Genomic DNA, 20,880 nt, shown 5'->3' on the forward strand with positions numbered 1-20,880 from the left:
AATTTTTACGCACCGCGTCCAAAAAAAATACCTGCTGCTTCGTATCTTCACTGTTCAATACTGGCTTGAACTCAATTTTAACGCCAAAAAAGAACACAACACACCGTGACAACTTATCTGACCGTATCATTCCGAATTTCAGCAAAAACTAAACAGCTACCTTTAAGATTTCTAACTTGATCCTGAGTCCTGCCGTCTGCCAATTTCGAAGGAAGCAGTAAAAAAGCCATACCCTAAATCACCGTCTTTGGATCGAGTCACTGCCGCTTAGAGAAGGTACAGGAAAACTCGAAACAACAGCCAACATCGAACACAAAAGAATTCAAAATTGCATATAAACATAAATTTTCACAGACCTTCGAGGGGCCATTATAAACATATTCAAAAAGAAGATCCAAAATTCAGCGTACCCTACCGAATGGAGCATCGAAACGGGCAAGTCGATCACCGACGTGATCGCAAGTAAGCGGGCTCTCGTGGCATCGCCAACGCTTATCAATGTGCCGCTTCGGTGAGCATTCTTGAACACCCCTACCCACATCCAGCCACATCGATCACCTTGCATCGATTAACTATGAAAAATCGAAAGGCTCTTTACTATCAGCCCGGTCGTTACGATCCAATGAAGTTGTTTTGTTTAAGAGCCACGTAATCCCAACAAATCCACCATGAAATCGCAAATTGATATTTGCCTATAATTGTGCAATTTTGCTCGATTGCCCTAATGATAGGTTTCGAACGTAGAGCATTTTCAGCCTTCGCCGTTTGCCAGCCAGGCTACAGATATCTCAAGTAAAGAAACCCTTGGGATAGCTTCCCATCGCTTTATTAGCGTTCGATTTAGCGAGTATGCGCGCACGCGTTTTTCCTCGCTGCTTCTTTTGAACTTTATTTATTTGTATCATTCCACGGCAGCAGGCGTTGAATTATGGCAGCCATGCTCCCCGACTCGGCTCTCATGCTTGCCGCCGCACATAAATACTCTCCAGAGAGCAGCGGACCCGACTTGACGAAACTTTTGCGCGTCCACAGCTCTGTAGTGGTGAAAAGTCCGCCGACAGACTGACTGAGCGAGAAAGCGACCAACCGTCCGCGTGGTGCACGTGCGTGAGACGAAGCGAGAGAGGAGACAAAACTTAACGAAACCAGCCATGTTGCATGTTGGCCGCTGTGCGAATCTTCTCCCGCTCATGCCATCAGCCATCGGCCGTCTAGCCTTGTTCGCTCTCGTTCGTTTAATGTTAAATTTTATGTTTTGTTTTCATCGTGACGCGCCGCTTTTTATGGTTTGTTGATGCTTGCGGCATCGGAAGGTACATAGTGTTTGTGACCGTGCGGAGAAAGAAAGCGATTTTGCGGTTAGTGTGAATTATTATCGTTTGTGCGAGGGGGTTTAAAAACAAACAGGAACGAGTTATATCAATTTGGTAAGATGGAAAGATGTGCATTTGGTATACGGACCGAATCCAATGATGAAGATGGATGTACTTTCTGATAAATGTAAGAAACTGTTCACGTTCGTGATACATAATGGATCCACGCGACGCCATAACTTTTCGCGTTTCTTACCAACACAGCGTACCAAATTGGATTGATTACACAAATACTAACCAAAGTGGCTATGACTTGTGATTCCGATCGATGACCGTACGCGTTCTGCTTTGTGACGTCACTCGCGAACAACAAAAGCTGGGCTAGATTTTTAATTGGAGCAAATCAAACATCATCAATTACGGCTGGACACAATTGAACTGAACAAGATTTGTTGATTTTCCCATGCAGTGTTTAAATAATCGAACAAACTTACATTCGTCAAACGTCGAAAGCGGAAGCGCAAACGGATCGCAAACGTTTCCCGATAAAACAATGCTGGATTTGCGTGACCGCTTTATTTTCCAAGCATGTGAATGAATGATTGAGCGGCAAATATTGACACTACGCTGATGCAACAACGGAAAATCACATCAAGTCGGAATATCTGCTGACATTTGTCAACATAAAATGCAAAGCAAATGTGTAGAGAGTGCTGTTTGACATGCAATCGTGTTGCTGCATGAAAAAAAAATCTACTCTAAAGGGGCGTTTACTCCATTTTCGATATTCCTCCGTCGGTAATTGAAGAGCTGGAAATTGGAAAACGGTGCACAGTTATTGGTTGGCAAAACAAAACAGATCGAACATGACATATTCACAAACCATTTAAATAAATAGACGCATTTGATGTCGAGTTGAACATCTCATTTATTTGAACACTGAGGAGGCACTCCCTGTTTTCAATTTATTGATTTTTGAAAGAGCCTGATTAATTCTTGTTGAAATTTCAGAAGTTTTTCCTTATTTCGTTCGATGAAACTGTGACACTAGCAGCATAAAAGTATTACATATTATCCGTTTCGGGTTTATGGCTCCGAGGAAGCGTTTCTAATTTATATCTTCTTTCTACATTCAAAAGACTATCGAACATATTAGGCTGGATTTGAACCTGACTTTCACCATACTTACAATCGCCAACGGAATTTTTCATCTTCAATGGCTTCGTGAACTTCAGCAGGTGGTTAACAACTTTAACGACGGCTACAGGAGAACCTTTACAAAAGTTTTATTTTAGGAACTGTTCCCGATCAATTACGCAGAGGAAACATAAATCATTGCAAATTGAAGCCCATTAAACCTGCGGTATTTTATCAAATCGATATAAAATGAATCGATATATCGAAATCAAAACATATTTTTTGCATAAGAGTTTAGTCTCCGAAAGGCATGAAAATAATCAGCATAAAAAATCTAAAGATGTTTCATTTTATTGTGGAGTATTATAATTCGTCGGGTTTGCTTGGGAAATTATAATGAGAAAGAAGGAGCTTTTTCTCTTTTTCGTAGGAAAATTGTCTATTATTTTTCTGATAATTGAATTCTTATCTACAATTTTCATTTTTAGTTTCCAACGAAAATTATCATGTGAAAAAAAGTTTATTTCATTCCAGTTTATATTGAAACAATTTAAGGCATTTGTAAATGCTGCTTCATATAATGAGACAAAGCCGGTTTTCATAATGCTTGTGTGTTTAAAATTTTTAATCTTATAATATTTGTAGACCACAACAGATAGGAGAAATTTTGAATCCAGAAGAAAATCCATGGAATGTCCAACAAAAATTCTTTGCACTTCAGAAGGTATTTCCTCAAATTTCCAATAGAAAATTTCTCGAACTTCCAAAGGAAACTTTCTCGAATTTCATTTCCTTGAATTTCCTTGAATTTCCAAAGAGATATTCTTTGAATTTCCAAAAGAAATTTGCTTGAATTTTCAAAGGGAAATTGCTTGAATTTCCAAAGGGAAATTCCTTGAATTTCCAAAGGGAAATTCCTTGAATTTCCAGAAATTCTTTCAAGAGTTCATGGAATTTCGAGGAGTTCGAATTTCAAGGAAATTCCTTGGATTTCAAAGGAATTCCTTAAATTTCAAGGGAATTCATGAATTTCAGGGAGCTCATGGTTTCAAAGGAGTTCTTTGAATTTCAAGGAAATTCTTTGATTTCAAAGAAATTCCTTTGAATTTCAAAGGGAAATTTTCGGATTTCAAGGAAATTCCTTGAATTTCAAAGGGAAATTCATGATTTCAAAGGGAATTTCCTTGAATTTCAAAGGAATTTCCTTGAATTTCAAAGGAAATTTCCTTGAATTTCAAAAAATTCATGAATTTCAAGAAATTCCTTGAATTCAAAGGAAATTCCTTGAATTTCAAAGAAATTCCTTGAATTTCAAGGAAATTCATGAATTTCAAATTCCTTGAATTTCAAAAATTCCTTGAATTTCAAAGGAATTTCCTTGAATTTCAAAAATTTCCTTGAATTTCAAAGGAAATTCCTTGAATTTCAAGGAAATTCCTTGAATTTCAAAGAAATTCCTTGAATTTCAAAAGGAAATTCATGAATTTCAAAGGAAATTCCTTAATTTCAAAAATTCCTTAATTTCAAAGGAAATTCCTTAATTTCAGGAAATTCGTAATTTCAAAAATTCCTTGAATTTCAAAGAAATTCCTTGAATTTCAAAATTCTTGAATTTCAAAGGAAATTCCTTAATTTCAAAGAAATTCCTTGAATTTCAAGAAATTCCTTGAATTTCAAGAAATTCCTTGAATTTCAAAAATTCCTTAATTTCAAAAGAAATTCCTTGAATTTCAAAATTCCTTGAATTTCAAGGAAATTCCTTGAATTTCAAAAATTCATGAATTTCAAGGAAATTCCTTAATTTCAAAGAAATTGTGAATTTCAAAGAAATTCGCAATTTCAAGAAATTCCAATTTCAAAGGAAATTCCTTGAATTTCAAAATTCCTTGAATTTCAAGGGAAATTCCTTGGTTTCAAAAATTCCTTAATTTCAAGGAAATTCTTGAATTTCAAAGGAGTTCGCAATTTCAAAGGGAAATTCTTGAATTTCAAAGAAATGCCTTGAATTTCAAGGAAATTCCTTGAATTCAAGGAAATTCCTTGAATTTCGAAAGGAAATTCCTTGAATTTCAAAGGGAAATTCATTGAATTTCAAGGAAATTCGTGAATTTCAAAGGGAAATTCCTTGAATTTCAAGGAAATTCTTGAATTTCAAAGGAAATTCTTAATTTCAAAGAAATTCATGAATTTCGAAAATTCCTTAATTTCGAAAAATTCCTTGAATTTCAAGGAAATTCCTTGAATTTCAAGGAAATTCCAATTTCAAAGGAAATTCCTTGAATTTCAAGGAAATTCCTTGAATTTCAAGGAAATTCTTGAATTTCGAAAGGAAATTCTTGAATTTCGAAAATTCCTTGAATTTCAAAGGGAAATTCTTGAATTTCAAAAATTCTTGAATTTCAAGGAAATTCCTTAATTTCAAGAAATTCCTTGAATTTCAAAGGGAAATTCCTTGAATTTCAAAATTCCTTGAATTTCAAGGGAAATTCATGAATTTCAAGGAAATTTTTGATTTCAAGGAAATTCCTTGATCAAAGAAATTCTTGAATTTCAAAGGGAGTTCGCTTAATTTCAAAGAAATTGAATTTCAAAGGGAAATTCCTTGGAATTTCAAAAATTCTTGAATTTCAATGGAATTCATGAATTTTCAAGAAATTCCTTAATTTCAAAGGGAAATTCTTAATTTCAAGGAAATTCCTTGAATTTCAAAATTCATGAATTCAAAGGAAATTCATTGAATTTCAAAATTCCTTGAATTTCAAAGGAAATTCCTTGAATTTCAAAGAAATTCCTTGAATTTCAAAGGAAATTCCTTGAATTTCAAAGGAATTTCCTTGAATTTCAAAGGGAATTTCCTTGAATTTCAAAGGAATTTCCTTGAATTTCAAAAGAAATTCATGAATTTCAAAGGGAATTTCTTAGTTTCAAGGAATTTCCTTGAATTTCAAAAAGAAATTCCTTAATTTCAAGGAAATTCCTTGAATTTCAAGGAAATTCCTTGAATTCTGAGGAAATTCCTTGAATTTCAAAGGGAAATTCCTTGAATATCAAAGGAGTTCAGCCGGTTCAAGGGAATTCCTTAGTTTCCAAGGGAATTCATGGTTCAGGGAATTCCTTGATTTTCAAGGGAGTTCATGGTTCAAAAGAAATTCTTGGTTCAGAAATTCATGGTTGCGAGGGAGTTCATGGTTCCAAGGGAAATTCCAGTTTCAGGGAAATTCCTTATTTCAAGGAAAGTTCATTGGAATTTCAGGGAATTCATGATTTCAAGGGAAATTCATTGATTTCAGGGAAATTCATGAATTTCCAAATGGAATTCTTGATTTTCAAGGAATTTCCTTGAATTTCAAGGGTTTCCTTGAATTCAAGAAATTCATGAATTTCCAAAGGAGATTTCCTTGATTTCAAAGGGGATTTCTTGAATTTCAAAAAGAAATTCCTTAGAATTTCAAAGGGAAATTCATGAATTTCAAGGGAAATTCCTTCATTCTGAGAAATTCCTTGAATTTCCAAAGGAATTCATGAATATCAAGGAAATTCATTGAATTTCAGGGAAATTCATGAATATCAAAAGGAAATTCCTTGGTTCCAAAGAATTCATGGTTTCAAGGGAAATTCCTTGAATTTCAAGGGAAATTCATGATTTTCAGGGAAATTCTTAGTTTCAAGGAAATTCATGAATTTCCAAATTCTTGATTTCCAAAGGAAATTCGTAATTTCAGGAAATTCGCATGAATTTCAAAGAAATTCCTCGAATTTCAAAAGGGAAATTCCTTGAATTTTCGAAGGGAAATTCCTTGAATTTCAAAGGAAATTCATTGGTTTCAAGGGAAATTCCTTAGTTTCAAGGGAAATTCTTAGGGAATTTCATGAGTTTCAAGGAAATTCCTTGAATTTCAAAGGGAAATTCCCTTTTTCAAAAGAAATTCCTTAATTTCAGGAAATTCCTTGAATTTTCGAAGGGAAATTCCTTGAATTTCATAAGGGAAATTCCTTGAATTTCCAAAAAGAAATTCCTTGAATTTCAAAGGAAAGTTGTTGAATTCAAAGGAAATTCATGAACTTCAAAATTCCTTGACTTCAAAGGAAATTCCTTGAATTTCAAGGAAATTCCTTGAATTCAAGGAAATTCAATTTCAAAAAATTCCTTAATTTCGAAAATTCATGAATTTCCAGAAATTTTTGAATTTCAAGGGAAATTCTTAATTTCAAGGAAATTCCTTGAATTTCCAGAATTCTTAATTTCAAGAAATTCCTTGAATTTCAGGAAATTCATGGAATTTCAAGGAAATTCATGGAATTTCAAAGGAAATTCTTGAATTTCAAAGGAAATTCCTTGAATTTCAAAGGAAATTCATGGATTTCAAGAAATTCCTTGAATTTCAAAAATTCCTTGAATTTCAAAGGAAATTCCTTAATTCAAAGGAAATTCCTTAATTTCAAGGAAATTCCTTTAATTTCAAAATTCATGTTTCAAAAATTCATGAATTTCAAGAAATTCAGATTTCAAAGGAAATTCCTTAATTTCAAAGAAATTCCTTGAATTTCAAAAATTCGCCAATTTCAAAAAATTCCTTGAATTTCAAAGAAATTCCTTGAATTTCAAGGAAATTCCTTAATTTCAAAGAAATTCTTGAATTTCAGGAAATTCCTTGAATTTCAAAGGAAATTCTTGATTTCAAAGGAAATTTGATTTCAAGGAAATTCTTGATTTCAAAGTTCTTGAGTTTCAAGGGAGTTCGTGGTTCAAAGGGAGATTCCTTGGATTTCCAAAGGAAATTCCTTAATTTCAAGGAGTTCCTTGAATTTCAGGGAAATTCCTTGTGTTCAAAGAAATTCTTGAATTTCAAGGAAATTCATTGAATTTCAAAGGAAATTCTTGATTTCAAAAGGAAATTCCTTGAATTTCCAAAGGGAAATTCCTTGAATTTCCAAAGGGAAATTCCTTGAATTTCCAAAGGGAAATTCCTTGAATTTCCAAAGGGAAATTCCTTGAATTTCCAAAGGGAAATTCCTTGAATTTCCAAAGGGAAATTCCTTGAATTTCCAAAGGGAAATTCTTTGAATTTCCAAAGGGAAATTCTTTGAATTTCCAAAGGGAAATTTCCGTCGAAATTCCTTGAATTTCTGCAGAAATTCCTCAATTTCAAAGGGAAATTTCTTGAATTGTAAAATTCCTTGAATTTCCAAAGGGAAATTCCTTGAATTTCCAAAGGGAAATTCCTTGAATTTCCAAAGGGAAATTTTTGTTGAAATTCCTTCAATTTCCACATGGAAATTCCTCGAATTTCCAAAGGGAAATTCCTTGAATTTCCAAAGGAAAATTCCTTGAATTTCCACAGAAAAATTCCAAAGGGAAATTCCTTGAATTTCCAAAATGAAATTCCTTGAATTTCTAAAGGGAAATTCCTCGAATTTTCAAATGGAAATTCCTCGAATTTCCAAAGGGAAATTCCTCGAATTTTCAAAGGGAAATTCCTCGAATTTCCAAAGGAAAATTCCTTGAATTCTCAAAGAATTTTTTTTTGCATTTCCAAACGGAAATTCTAAGAACTGCTAAAGGCAATTTCCTCGAATATCCCAAGGGAAACTTCGGGGAATTTTCTCAAAATAAAAAAAAACGTTGTATTTCCAAAAAGAAATTCCCTGAATGTCCAAAGGGAAATTCCTAGAATTTCCAACGGAAAATTCTTTAAACATCCAAAGAAAAATTATTCTGGTTTAGAAAAAGAAATTTTTTGAATTTCCAAAACGAAATCCCTAGAATGCCCAAAGAGAAATTCCTCGAATTTCCAACGAGAAGTTCTTCGATTTTCCAAAGCAAAATTCCTCAAATTTCCAAAGGAAAATTCCAAAGGGAAATGCTTCGAATTTCCATACGGAAATTCTTCGAACTGCTAAAGGCAAATTCCTCGAATATCCAAAGGGAAACTTCCTCTATCTCCCAAAGGAAATTTGCTAGAATTTTAAAAAGGAACTTCTGGGGGAAAATTTATCATTAAATTTAAAAAAGGAAAAAAATCGAATTTTCTTAAGGATATTCCTCGAATTATCAAAGTAAAATTCCTCGGAGCTCATTAGGTAAATTCCAATGGGTAATTGCTCAAATTTACTAAGTTCCTCGAACTTTCAAAGAGAAATTCATTGAAATTTGAAATTCATCGAACTTTCAAAATGAAAATCATCAATTTTTTTTATAGAAATTCATCGAATTTTCCTTTCCTGATTTTACAAAATGAAATTTCTCGAATTTTCGAAGGGAAATTCCTTGAATTTTTGAAAGAAAGTTCTTCGAATAATCGAAAGGAAATTCCTCGAATTTCCAAAAGCGAATTTCTCCATTTTCTAAAGGTAAATTCCTCGAATTCTAAAATAGAAAATGCTTAAACTTGTAAAAAAAATTATCCAATTTCCATGAATAAATTAATCGAATTTCCAAAGTAAATCCGTCGAATTTTCAAAAGGAAATTTATCAAATTTCTAAAAGAAAATTTCTCGAATATGCAAAGGGGTGTTCCTCGGATTTACAAAAAGAAATGAATGATTGAACCGTTTTCCTTCTACTGATTAAACCCAAGCAATTCTCAGGTGTAACGAAAAGGCTATATATTCACTGCAAAGATGATTTTGTGATAGGAGGCCCAGTGACTCATAGTGTTGAATGGTTAAGGTTCCAAAGGGAAATTTCTTGAATTTCTGAAGGGAATTTCCGTTTTGGAAATTCAGGGAATTTTCCTTCGGAAATTTAGCGAATTTCTCTTTAGAAATTCAGGAAAATTCCCTTTGTGTGTGTGTGTTCTTAAGGTGTTCTCAAGGTTTTTAATATTAGGCAAAACTAGAAAGGCACACACACCGCTAGGTGGAACAATCTGTTTTTTTATTTCCGAAATGTTTTGGAGCACCTATGAGAGTTTTTTTTTCAGATTTTACCGGAAAAATGTTCTGAGCTCCACTTTGATTTTTTTTCCTTAAATTTATTCTGGAGTTTCATCAAAAGTATCATTGCATGTTTTGTTGTAGACTCCGAAATTGATTGGCAGTTTGCCAGATTTAGAACAACGGTGCTCCGGTGCTCACTTTGTGCTCACTTTGTGCGACAAAGTGATGCAATAATCTGCCGGCGGCGGTGCGTACTTGTGAAAGAAGTTTTGAACAGCTTTGAAAATAAAAACGAAAGAGCTTTGTACCACACCTTTGTTTGCGCTGCTAGAAGGTTTCTACTGACGATATAATCAAATACCTTCCGAATCACCATTCAACAATCAGATTCCTTGAGAGATATATTTTATAATATTTATTAGTGGGACAGATCTCAAGCTTTTTATGTTTTTAATGAAAGAATTTCTTAAGAAGTGGTGAATATAATGGTCTCTATAGAAAATTACCAGCAATCAACAAAGCGAGTGAAAAAAAGATGAACCTGAGCCTAATTGTTCAATGTAATTTTGAGCAGCTTTGAAAGATTAAACGGATGAGAAGGATCAATATTTCTGTTGATAACTGTAAATACGAAAACTATACTAGATCCTAAATTATGAAGCTGTAATGTCTCGGTGGATAATGCCAGACCAGCAAACAGATAGTTTTAAATACTCTTCTAGCATTCTGCCCTTCATCCAGTGTAGAACGTTCACCTTTAATTCCGACAGCAAACCACAATCCCTTTGGCGACACACTTTTCGCTTGCGTATGGATTTTTCGGTCCATGTGCCGTCGTCCCCCTCTCTCACGAGTATTCATCTTCCTCCGAAAGGATCCATTCCCCTGGCAATAAACAAAACCATAGGCACCACCACCAGTAACGACCACACAACACCACGAGTGGGGCGAACGTATCCAGGTGGGGGCACACGGGAGCCCGGGGACAGGGCGAAAAAGAATTAAACTATGTCAACACATAAATCATCCGACTTCTTCCCGAACGTTGCTCCCGGCGTATCAGCAGCAGCAGTCCTGTAAATGTAACTTCGGCAAGGCGACCACATTCACAGACAAAACCCCTACACAAGCCAGCAAGCAAAACTAGGTCCCTGCAGGAGCGCGGTGACCGCCGACCAACGCCGGCGTCCCTCCGCAGTAGCTACTGCGTTTAGAGGCCACCAGGCAACAAAGGGGAAGATATCTCCAAAAACCATTTACCACCCACGTTTGGTCCTCTACACGCTAAGCTCCCAGAGGTGCAGCAGAACGACGAACGGGGGATAAGTGATTTTCCATTCGTACCGCACGCTCTAAAAATGCCTCTTTGAACACGACTGAAAACTCCACGCTGGGAAGCGCTTCGTTATTTTCGGGAAACCTTTGATGTATGAACATTTTCTGACTCAGCACTCTCTATCGGAATTTTGCAGTCCGATACTTTACGACCGAGCGGAGCTGTTTGCGAAATGCGATGGGAGGTGAAGGAGCGGAGTAGGCTCCTGCTCCGCAGCAATCTGCAGAGCTGGTTCGCCTTACATTTTCCACAATCCAAGCAAGCACAAGATGGGTAGGATTTCCGCACACACAATCAGAGGGAGGCGAAGCAGCGCACAGATAACTCAGCAGCAGCACATTATGTTGATGTATTAGTGGGACTGCTCGAAAGGAAAAATTTATGAGAGGGGGAAAAAAGTCGAGCATAAATGAGAGAGAGGTATAAAAATAAAATACATTAGGGCGTGGTTAAAGCCATTATTTTTATTGTTGTTGTTGTTGATGATGGCAGTGCTATCATTCACTTGCCGATTTTCTGCTTTATTATGGTCGGTTGGCGGTTCGTCTCACATGTGTGTACTCGGAAGGCCATTTAAAAAAAAATGTGCACACAACAGTCCGAGAAGTTCCCCATCACGGCCCGGTCGGTGCTGCGTGGTGGAAGGAATGGAGAGCGAATTCGATTATGTCGATGTTTATGTATTTTATTGCCTTCCTCTGGAGTCCGGACGGATGGATTTGCTTCGATGGGAAAGGGTCTTCTTGCCTACGAACTCGGCAGATTCCCATGAGCGGCGAAATGTATGGTAATTAAAGGTGCAAAGAAGTTACAAGTGCCTTCACAGGTTGAACAGAAGTCGAACTTTAATGGTTATTGCTGGTTGTTTAAAAGTGTTTTATTGTTTGTTTTAGCCCTGGCGGTAATCGGTCCAAATGTGCGATAGTTGCTTTTAATTACTACCTCTCGGTCCCTTTTGCACTCAGCCATGCTGGGCCATGGAAAGGGTTTCGCTGAGTGGATTTATGACCGGCAATTATCATCTGTGTTATTGTGGCGAAAACTTCACCCGGTGCGAAATATGTGGGAAAAGAAATCAAAATTTTTGCGCCCCATAACCGTTTTGTTCGCCTTAGTAATTCCGGATTATGCACTGTCCCCGAGTTGACGTCGGTGCAATTAATCATAATTTCAAACAAGCTCGTTGACTCCACATAAACAAGCCGTTAAACGGCTATCTTTAATCGTCATCTCAAATCGCCATTAAAGTCAACAACTGGGGCCTTCTTATTCTCCTCCAGGGCAGAAGCAAACAGCAATAAAATATGCGCTTTGAATTTTATGAATAGCCATTAGGTCTATTGGGTTTTCGCTTTTCACACTCATTCGGGTACCACTGACTGGACACGCACGGAATTGCTAAGAAGTTTAATAAATTCCACATCAACTGCGACGAAACAATACTATTCATAATTGACTGATATGAATGGCATTTTTGTCATAGTTATTCTCGAAATGAAACAACGCAAATTATGTAAGTTGAAAGATTGGTTTTTAAATTGTCCATCCACTAATAACGATGAAAACAAATATTTTGATAGAAAACTAACTTTTCTTGTAGGTTTGCGTTTATTAAGACTTATAATTATGTGATTTTTTGAACCTTCCTTTAAAAGTGTCTATGATTTCGCTTTGTATATGCATTGAATACATCATATTTTTTATGCTTTTACTAATGAGGCTAGCTTTTATGGAACTAACAACCTAGTCCGTACTTTAATATTTTTTTAAAACTTTATTTAGGTGTTTTTTTAATCTTAAAATTAAGTTCAACACCTCCGTACTTTCAGACGATGTGGCTGTAGCTAAAGAGAGCGCTATTGTGGTTCGATTTGTTATGTAGTCACACAATTTTTTATCTGTAATTGCTCGCCGAAAAATTGTGCCGAAATGAATGAGGAGTTGAAATGATGAAGCGAAAAAAGTATTTCATCAAGTAGAGGCACGAATTTTATGTATCGTCCAGGTTCGTTCTAAAGAAAAAAGTAATGGGTAACAGATGTTTTTCCCACAACTTCCAAAACAGATTTATTCTCTACTTAAAATTAGGAATATTTCGTCTTATTTATACGGTAAGTCAAAACATTTAAATTATGACATATCTAGACCACCATTCAAAAAGGACGAAACAGCATATATTTAAATGTTTTAGTATTCAGCCTTATATACAGCATTGCATATGAACACATAATTAAAATGATTGCATCGCTACATCGGCTCTTTGGAAAGAATAAACAAGAATTGTAATAAGAAAATTATTTTGAACTTTTTGGTGGAATGTTTTCACCTGTCATAAGACGAGTTTATACAATCCGAGTACGAGACACTGAAGACGGCCTTACTGTTGAGGTCGAAATTCGTATCTGTCAAGATACAATTAAGTGGTGGAATTCAATGGGATTGTATAAACTCGTCTTATGACAAGAATTGTAAATTCTTTCTTTGCTTATGAAGTCTATTTAGTCACCTAAGTCACCTAAATATAAATCCAACTAATACACGTCACCATCTCAAATCCAATTACCAATAGTATTATGTAACGGTTCATTCATGAAAACTGGAAGCACCTATAACAGCAGCTAGGAAATTTGAAACCGAATTCCTTGCTTCCCTATCCATGAAACTCGCCCATATTCTCAACACCTACAACACCTCCTACGGTAGCAGAGGTTGAAAGGTGCAGAATGTAAACAGCTTGATTGATCTTCATCGTCTGGAACCCGCGCTAGAGAAAAACAAAATGCCGACGGCTAACCGGGAAGGAAATAAATCACCGATTATTTATCGATCTCAATCCTCAAAACCAGTTATCGATATAATAAAAATCCAAACAGCCAAATCAAAACCCCCAACCCGACCGGAGCCAACAACAGTAAGGCGAACCAAGTGGCTGCTTTCCTGCCGAACCGCCAATCCCTCGTTCAGTAAACGGAATTTTCTCTTTTATGTTTGCCCACCACCACCACCACTAGCGAGGGTGGTGCCGGAGAGCAGACCTTCCCTAGATAATCCCGTCGTGGAAGTATCACGGAGAAGGTCAATCATTGAACGGCAGGGTTGTAGTGGGGGCATCCAGTAGTCAGAACCGTCCTTAATGGTTCCTCGAAGCCGACCAGAAGCGATGGGAAATTCGCACCAGCTGCATGGCGCTACCATCACTGCACTGCACCACCGCTTCGACCGGGAAAGGCAAAGAACAAACGCCGCCGGTTGTGTTTACAAATCATTCCTATAAACATCGATTAGGTAAACACCTTATTCGCCTTGATCGTCGATGCTCTTAATGGTGCCACACCGCGCCATCCGCTTTCCCAACATTAATTTGGGAGAACGACAAAAAAAAAACGGCGGAGTTAATTTTTGGAGCAAAAACTCCGATTGATCCCCCTAGTGCTTGTATTGCATTTCTTACTTGTTGTTGAGTGCAATAACAAAATTCCAAGTAAAACTAGGGGAAATTTGAAAGATTTGTCCACGTGGTTTCCATGTGGGAAATCAAATGAATCTCCTGTAGAAAATGGGATGAATTGCCCATGAAAGTTTGAGTTAATTGCTTTTGGAATTTCGAATGAATATTCCTTGAAAATTTGGACAATTTTCCGATGAAATGTTTCTCGTGGAAACTCGAAAGAATTTCTCCAAAGAAATTGATTGAATTGGATGAATTTTCCGAGGAAATTTAGTTGGATCTCCCGTGGAAATTTTAATATTTTCCGTCGGAATTTGAATTAAATTCCAGAAGAAATGGGGATAATTGTACCGTGGAATTTGGAATGACTTTACCGTGACAATTTTGATGAATTTGAGAATGCGAATGAACTTCCTGTGGATTTATTTCCCGGGGAAATTCGGGTAAATTTTCAGTGTAAGTTTGGATGAATTTTCAGTGGAAATTTGGATGAATTTTCCGTGGAAATTCGTATAATTCTGTTTTTCGTATAATTCGGAAGAATTTCCGGTTGAAACTCGGATGAATTTCCCGTGGAAATTCGCATGATTTTCTTGTGGAAATTCGTATGAATTTCCCGTGGAAATTCGGATAAATTTCCAGTGAAAATTCAAATGAAATTTCGGTGGAAATTACGATGAATTTCCCGTGGAAATTCGGATGAATTTCCCGTGGAAATTCGGATGAATTTCCCTTGGAAATTCGGATGAATTTCCCGTGGAAATTCGGATGAATTTCCCGTGGAAATTCGGATGAATTTCCCGTGGAAATTCGGATGAATTTCCCGTGGAAATTCGCATGATTTTCTTGTGGAAATTCGTATGAATTTCCCGTGGAAATTTGGATGAATTTCCCTTGGAAATTCGGATGAATTTCCCTGGGAAACTCGGATGAAGTTCCGTGGAAATTCGGATGAATTTCCGTGGAAATTCGGATGAATTTCCCGTGGAAATTCGGATGAATTTCCGTGGAAATTCGGATGAATTTCCGTGGAAATTCGGATGAATTTCCCGTGGAAATTCGGATGAATTTCCGTGGAAATTCGGATGAATTTCCGTGGAAATTCGGATGAATTTCCGTGGAAATTCGGATGAATTTCCGTGGAAATTCGGATGAATTTCCGTGGAAATTCGGATGAATTTCCGTGGAATTCGGATGAATTTCCGTGGAAATTCGGATGAATTTCCGTGGAAATTCGGATGAATTTCCGTGGAAATTCGGATGAATTTCCGTGGAAATTCGGATGAATTTCCGTGGAAATTCGGATGAATTTCCGTGAAATTCGGATGAATTTCCCGTGGAAATTCGGATGAATTTCCGTGGAAATTCGGATGAATTTCCGTGGAAATTCGGATGAATTTCCGTGGAAATTCGGATGAATTTCCGTGGAAATTCGGATGAATTTCCGTGGAAATTCGGATGAATTTCCGTGGAAATTCGGATGAATTTCCGTGGAAATTCGGATGAATTTCCGTGGAAATTCGGATGAATTTCCGTGGAAATTCGGATGAATTTCCCGTGGAAATTCGGATGAATTTCCGTGGAAATTCGGATGAATTTCCGTGGAAATTCGGATGAATTTCCCGTGGAAATTCGGATGAATTTCCGTGGAAATTCGGATGAATTTCCGTGGAAATTCGGATGAATTTCCGTGGAAATTCGGATGAATTTCCGTGGAAATTCGGATGAATTTCCGTGGAAATTCGGATGAATTTCCCGTGAAATTCGGATGAATTTCCCGCGGAAATTCGGATGAATTTCCCGCGGAAATTCGGATGAATTTCCCGCGGAAATTCGGATGAATTTCCCGCGGAAATTCGGATGAATTTCCCGCGGAAATTCGGATGAATTTCCTGCGGAAATTCGGATGAATTTCCCTTGGAAATTCGGATGAATTTCCCTTGGAAATTCGGATGAATTTCTCTTGGAAATTCGGATGAATTTCCCTTGGAAATTCGGATGAATTTCCCTTGGAAATTCGGATGAATTTCCCTTGGAAATTCGGATGAATTTCCCTTGGAAATTCGGATGAATTTCCCTTGGAAATTCGGATGAATTTCCCTTGGAAATTCGAATGAATTTCCCTTGGAAATTCGAATGAATTTCCCTTGGAAATTCGAATGAATTTCCCTTGGAAATTCGAATGAATTTCCCTTGGAAATTCGAATGAATTTCCCTTGGAAATTCGAATGAATTTCCCTTGGAAATTCGAATGAATTTCCCTTGGAAATTCGAATGAATTTCCCTTGGAAATTCGAATGAATTTCCCTTGGAAATTCGAATGAATTTCCCTTGGAAATTCGGGTGAATTTCCCTTGGAAATTCGAATGAATTTCCCTTGGAAATTCGAATGAATTTCCTCTGGAAATTCGAATGAATTTCCTCTGGAAATTCGAATGAATTTCCTCTGGAAATTCGAATGAATTTCCTTGGAAATTCAGATGAATTTCCTTGGAAATTCAGATGAATTTCCTTGGAAATCGAATGAATTTCCTTGGAAATTCGAATGAATTTCCTTGGAAATTCGAATGAATTTCCTTGGAATTCAGATGAATTTCCTTGGAAATCGAATGAATTTCCCTTGGAATTCGAATGAATTTCCTTGGAAATTGAATGAATTTCCCTTGGAAATTGAATGAATTTCCTTGGAAATTCAGATGAATTTCCTTGGAAATTCGAATGAATTTCCTTGGAAATTCGAATGAATTTCCTTGGAAATTCGAATGAATTTCCTTGGAATTGAATGAATTTCCTTGGAAATTCGAATGAATTTCCTTGGAATTCGAATGAATTTCCTTGGAAATTCGAATGAATTTCCTTGAAATTGAATGAATTTCCTTGGAAATTCGAATGAATTTCCCTTGGAAATTGAATGAATTTCCTTGGAAATTCGAATGAATTTCCTTGGAAATTGAATGAATTTCCTTGAATTCAGATGAATTTCCTTGAAATTCGAATGAATTTCCTTGGAAATTGAATGAATTTCCTTGGAAATTGAATGAATTTCCTTGGAAATTCGAATGAATTTCCTTGGAATTTCGAATGAATTTCTCTTGGAAATTGAATGAATTTCCTTGGAAATTCAGATGAATTTCCTTGGAAATCGAATGAATTTCCTTGGAAATTCGAATGAATTTCCTTGGAAATTCGAATGAATTTCCTTGGAAATTCGAATGAATTTCCTTGGAATTCGAATGAATTTCCTTGGAAATTGAATGAATTTCCTTGGAATTCGAATGAATTTCCCTTGGAAATTCGAATGAATTTCCTTGGAAATTCAGATGAATTTCCTTGGAAATTGAATGAATTTCCTTGGAAATTGAATGAATTTCCCTTGGAATTCGAATGAATTTCCTTGGAATTCAGATGAATTTCCTTGGAAATTGAATGAATTTCCTTGGAAATTCGAATGAATTTCCTTGGAAATTCGAATGAATTTCCTTGGAAATTGAATGAATTTCCTTGGAAATTCGAATGAATTTCCTTGGAAATTCGAATGAATTTCCTTGGAAATTCAGATGAATTTCCTTGGAAATTGAATGAATTTCCTTGGAAATTCGAATGAATTTTCGGTGGAGTAAAAATTCGAATGAATTTTCGGTGGAGTAAAAATTCGAATGAATTTCCGGAGGAAATTCGAATGAGCTTCCCGTGGAAATTCGAAGGAGATTCCCGTGGAAATTCGAATGAGATTCCCGTGGAAATTCGAATGAATTACCCGTATAAATTCGAATGAATTTCCCATGTAAATTCGAATTAATCTCCAATGGAAATTTCGATCAATTTCCCGTTGAAATTCGGATGTATTTTCAGTGAAAATTTGGTTGAATTTTTCGTGGAAATTTTAACGAATTTCGCGTGAAAATTCGGATGAATTTTGCATGAAATTTCTGATGAATTATGCATGAAAATTCGGTTGAATTTCTCGTAGAAATTCGGATGAATTTCTTGTGGAAACTCGTATTTTTTTTCCGTGGAATTTCGGATGAATTTCTTGTAGATTTCCGGATGATTTTTTTAACGAAATTAGGAAGAAGGGACCAGCACAGTAATTCAAAATGGCATACATTGCTTTTAAGAGTCGATATTTAGTCATAGAACGTCGACTCATGGAGGTTTGACTGTATCACCGCTCCCGATAAACGGATCAATGGTATTACGATGTATGATGTGTGGTTACCATTATTAATAACTGTGAAAGCTAATAAAAGGAACATCCTTCGGTTTTCTTCCGACTCGATTCAAGCATCCCAAAGACCAGTGGATTTAAAAAATATATCGTAGAAATGTTTAAAACGGAAAAATTGCGGAAGCCATCCGAACATTCAAAATAATTGCACAGAGATCAAATGGAAAAAAAATGGCATTCTTCGTCACATATTACATTCCTAGGCTCTCTCGCGAAAAAGTCACTTTTCGAAAAATCGATGAACACAGAGAAAATATTCGCGCACTTCATGAAAGTCATCGAGTGAGATACGAAATCCTAGTCCAGTTTCCTGAATTATCTCGGAGCGTACCCAGATTAATCCACTTAGCGGTGACGATTACTTTCTCGATTCAATCCCTTGGATTTGCTTTAGTGTGATATAAATAATAAGTAATTGTAGGCACATTACGGCTCTTGCAAACGATGTAAGGCAAACAACCAACACACCGTTCTCTTCATAACTTTCGAACGCAATAACCGATCGTGTTTTTATTCAACCGTGCTCAACTAGGGTTTGTCCCCCGTTGAATGCAACTTGTGGCGAAAAAATCGGTTAAGATTTACTATATGAAAAAGTGGCCAATGTTTTTCGGTTTTCGTGTGTACACGTACACACATACATACGGACAGACAGATATTTGTTCAGCTCGACGAGCTGAGTCGATTGGTATATATCATCAGGGGTCTCCGAGACTTTTATAAAAAGTTCGATTTTGGAGCGGAATGATAGCCTTTCGGTACAACTTTGTTGTACGAGAAAGGCAAAAAACATTGAAAGCGAGAAAATATGCTGTCAAAAAATAAAACGCAACGGACCGTGCGCAGAGCTTATTTCAATCTCTTCTACGAAGATTTCTCTTGAATTCACAAAAAATCGTTCTGAACATTATTGAAAAAATCTTTTCGATGTCTACTTAAACATACTTTTGAATTTAGGAAATTCTGCTGGCTTCTCCTAATTTTGCAGTTGTCTGTGTAAAGGGTTTTTAATTATGTAAACTTATTCAAAACTGAAACAGCGTGAGAAAATATTGATGGCAGTAACGTCACAGATTCAGCGCAACATTGCTTTTTTTTTAAATATGTTATCTGTGATGTGTTCAAAAATACGTCGAGAAAATAATAAATAATGGCATCATAAAAACATCAATATTCTGATTTTATTTCACAATCATTTCGGACTTTAAGAAACATGATGAATAGATGTTGTTGATAAATTAAAGTCACACGATCAACAATACGACTGAAAATCGTGCAAACAGAATTCTTTGTACGATTTCGAAACGGTACACACTATTCGTAAATCCGAATATTTCTTCGTTTTTCCCACAGTAAATTATCAATCCAAAACTCAACCCGAACATTTTTTTTAATCTTCCGCCCTGCAATTTAATCCAGCGCAAAGCACAAAGAATAGTAATTGTATTAAAAACCAATCGCACCAAGTACCATCCTTCTGCAGCTGCCCCGGTCCGTACAAATACAAATGTGTCACACCCAGCGCGGAGCTCTGCAGTTTGGTTCCGCATATATGCCAGTCTCTGGGTCGCAGCATAAAAGCGAAAAAACTACTAACATAATGCCCACATCCAAGAGACAGGGCATCGCAGCTCCCGGCGGCCAGCTCTCGCCCATAAATGTAAACAGTTAAATAACAGTTTTAAGTGTTTGTTTACTCCAAAAAGTGTTTAAGTGGCGCCTCTTCCGCCGGCCGACGACGCTCGCCGCCGTGCAACGCAGACCAAATGCAGCAGCAACCAACTAGCCAGCGTCTTGATTCTCTATTCTAAATAAACATGCGTGCATTGGTTCATTCCGTGACTTTATCTCCGTGTTGTGGGCACTTTGATTTCGCTTTTTTTTTCTCTCTCTCCACTGAGGGAAAACGATTGAAGTTGATTTGTTTTGTCTTCAAGCAGTGCGTTTGCTTTCGGTTCAGTAGTTTTCTCTCATATCAGGTGTTATTTTTAGAACCCGAAAATAAGTTCAATGTCAATGAAATACGGCTTATCGCATTAGGACTTCATGCAGGTTTGGGAAGATTTGAAACGCTTGTGCCACTTTACCGACCATTCTACACATAACCAACCACTCACATTCATATTAATCACAACAATCTACGGTAACATCCATGTACGATTCATGTTCAACGTCTACCAGCTAGGATCTAGAAGTTTTACCTTTCCTTACTCCATGGACACCAAGATAGTTATGCAAAAATTACTTACTTGCTATGGGAAATACAGTAAAATACCATACTTATTATAATTACGATGTTATCTACCTCCAACGGGCAACACACTTTGCAGCAGTGGATTAGTAAGGTTAAGGAAAGCGAAAGAAAATAATAGGAAAGGAAACTATGTTTTGGAATTTTGACTAGTAGGTAGATGATGTTTGCTATTTTAGTTCCACAACTAAGCTGATTTTGAGCATCACAAACACCATCCCTATAGCACCAAGTTAAAAAATCAAACAATTCACTAAAATTTAGGATTGAAGTTATTCGAACTAAATG

The 20,880-nt window shown here is 36.4% G+C and overlaps 1 protein-coding gene across 2 annotated transcripts in view; it reads right to left on the bottom strand.

Moving 5' to 3' along the window:
* The window catches only part of LOC134219530 (homeotic protein ultrabithorax-like), a 150,311-nt gene that overhangs the window by 77,414 nt on the left and 52,017 nt on the right, over positions 1–20,880 (bottom strand). The gene's annotated exons all lie outside the window — the stretch shown is intronic.

The sequence above is a fragment of the Armigeres subalbatus genome, chromosome 1 (assembly GCF_024139115.2).
Source record: "Armigeres subalbatus isolate Guangzhou_Male chromosome 1, GZ_Asu_2, whole genome shotgun sequence".
NCBI classification, from domain to species: Eukaryota; Metazoa; Arthropoda; class Insecta; order Diptera; family Culicidae; genus Armigeres; species Armigeres subalbatus.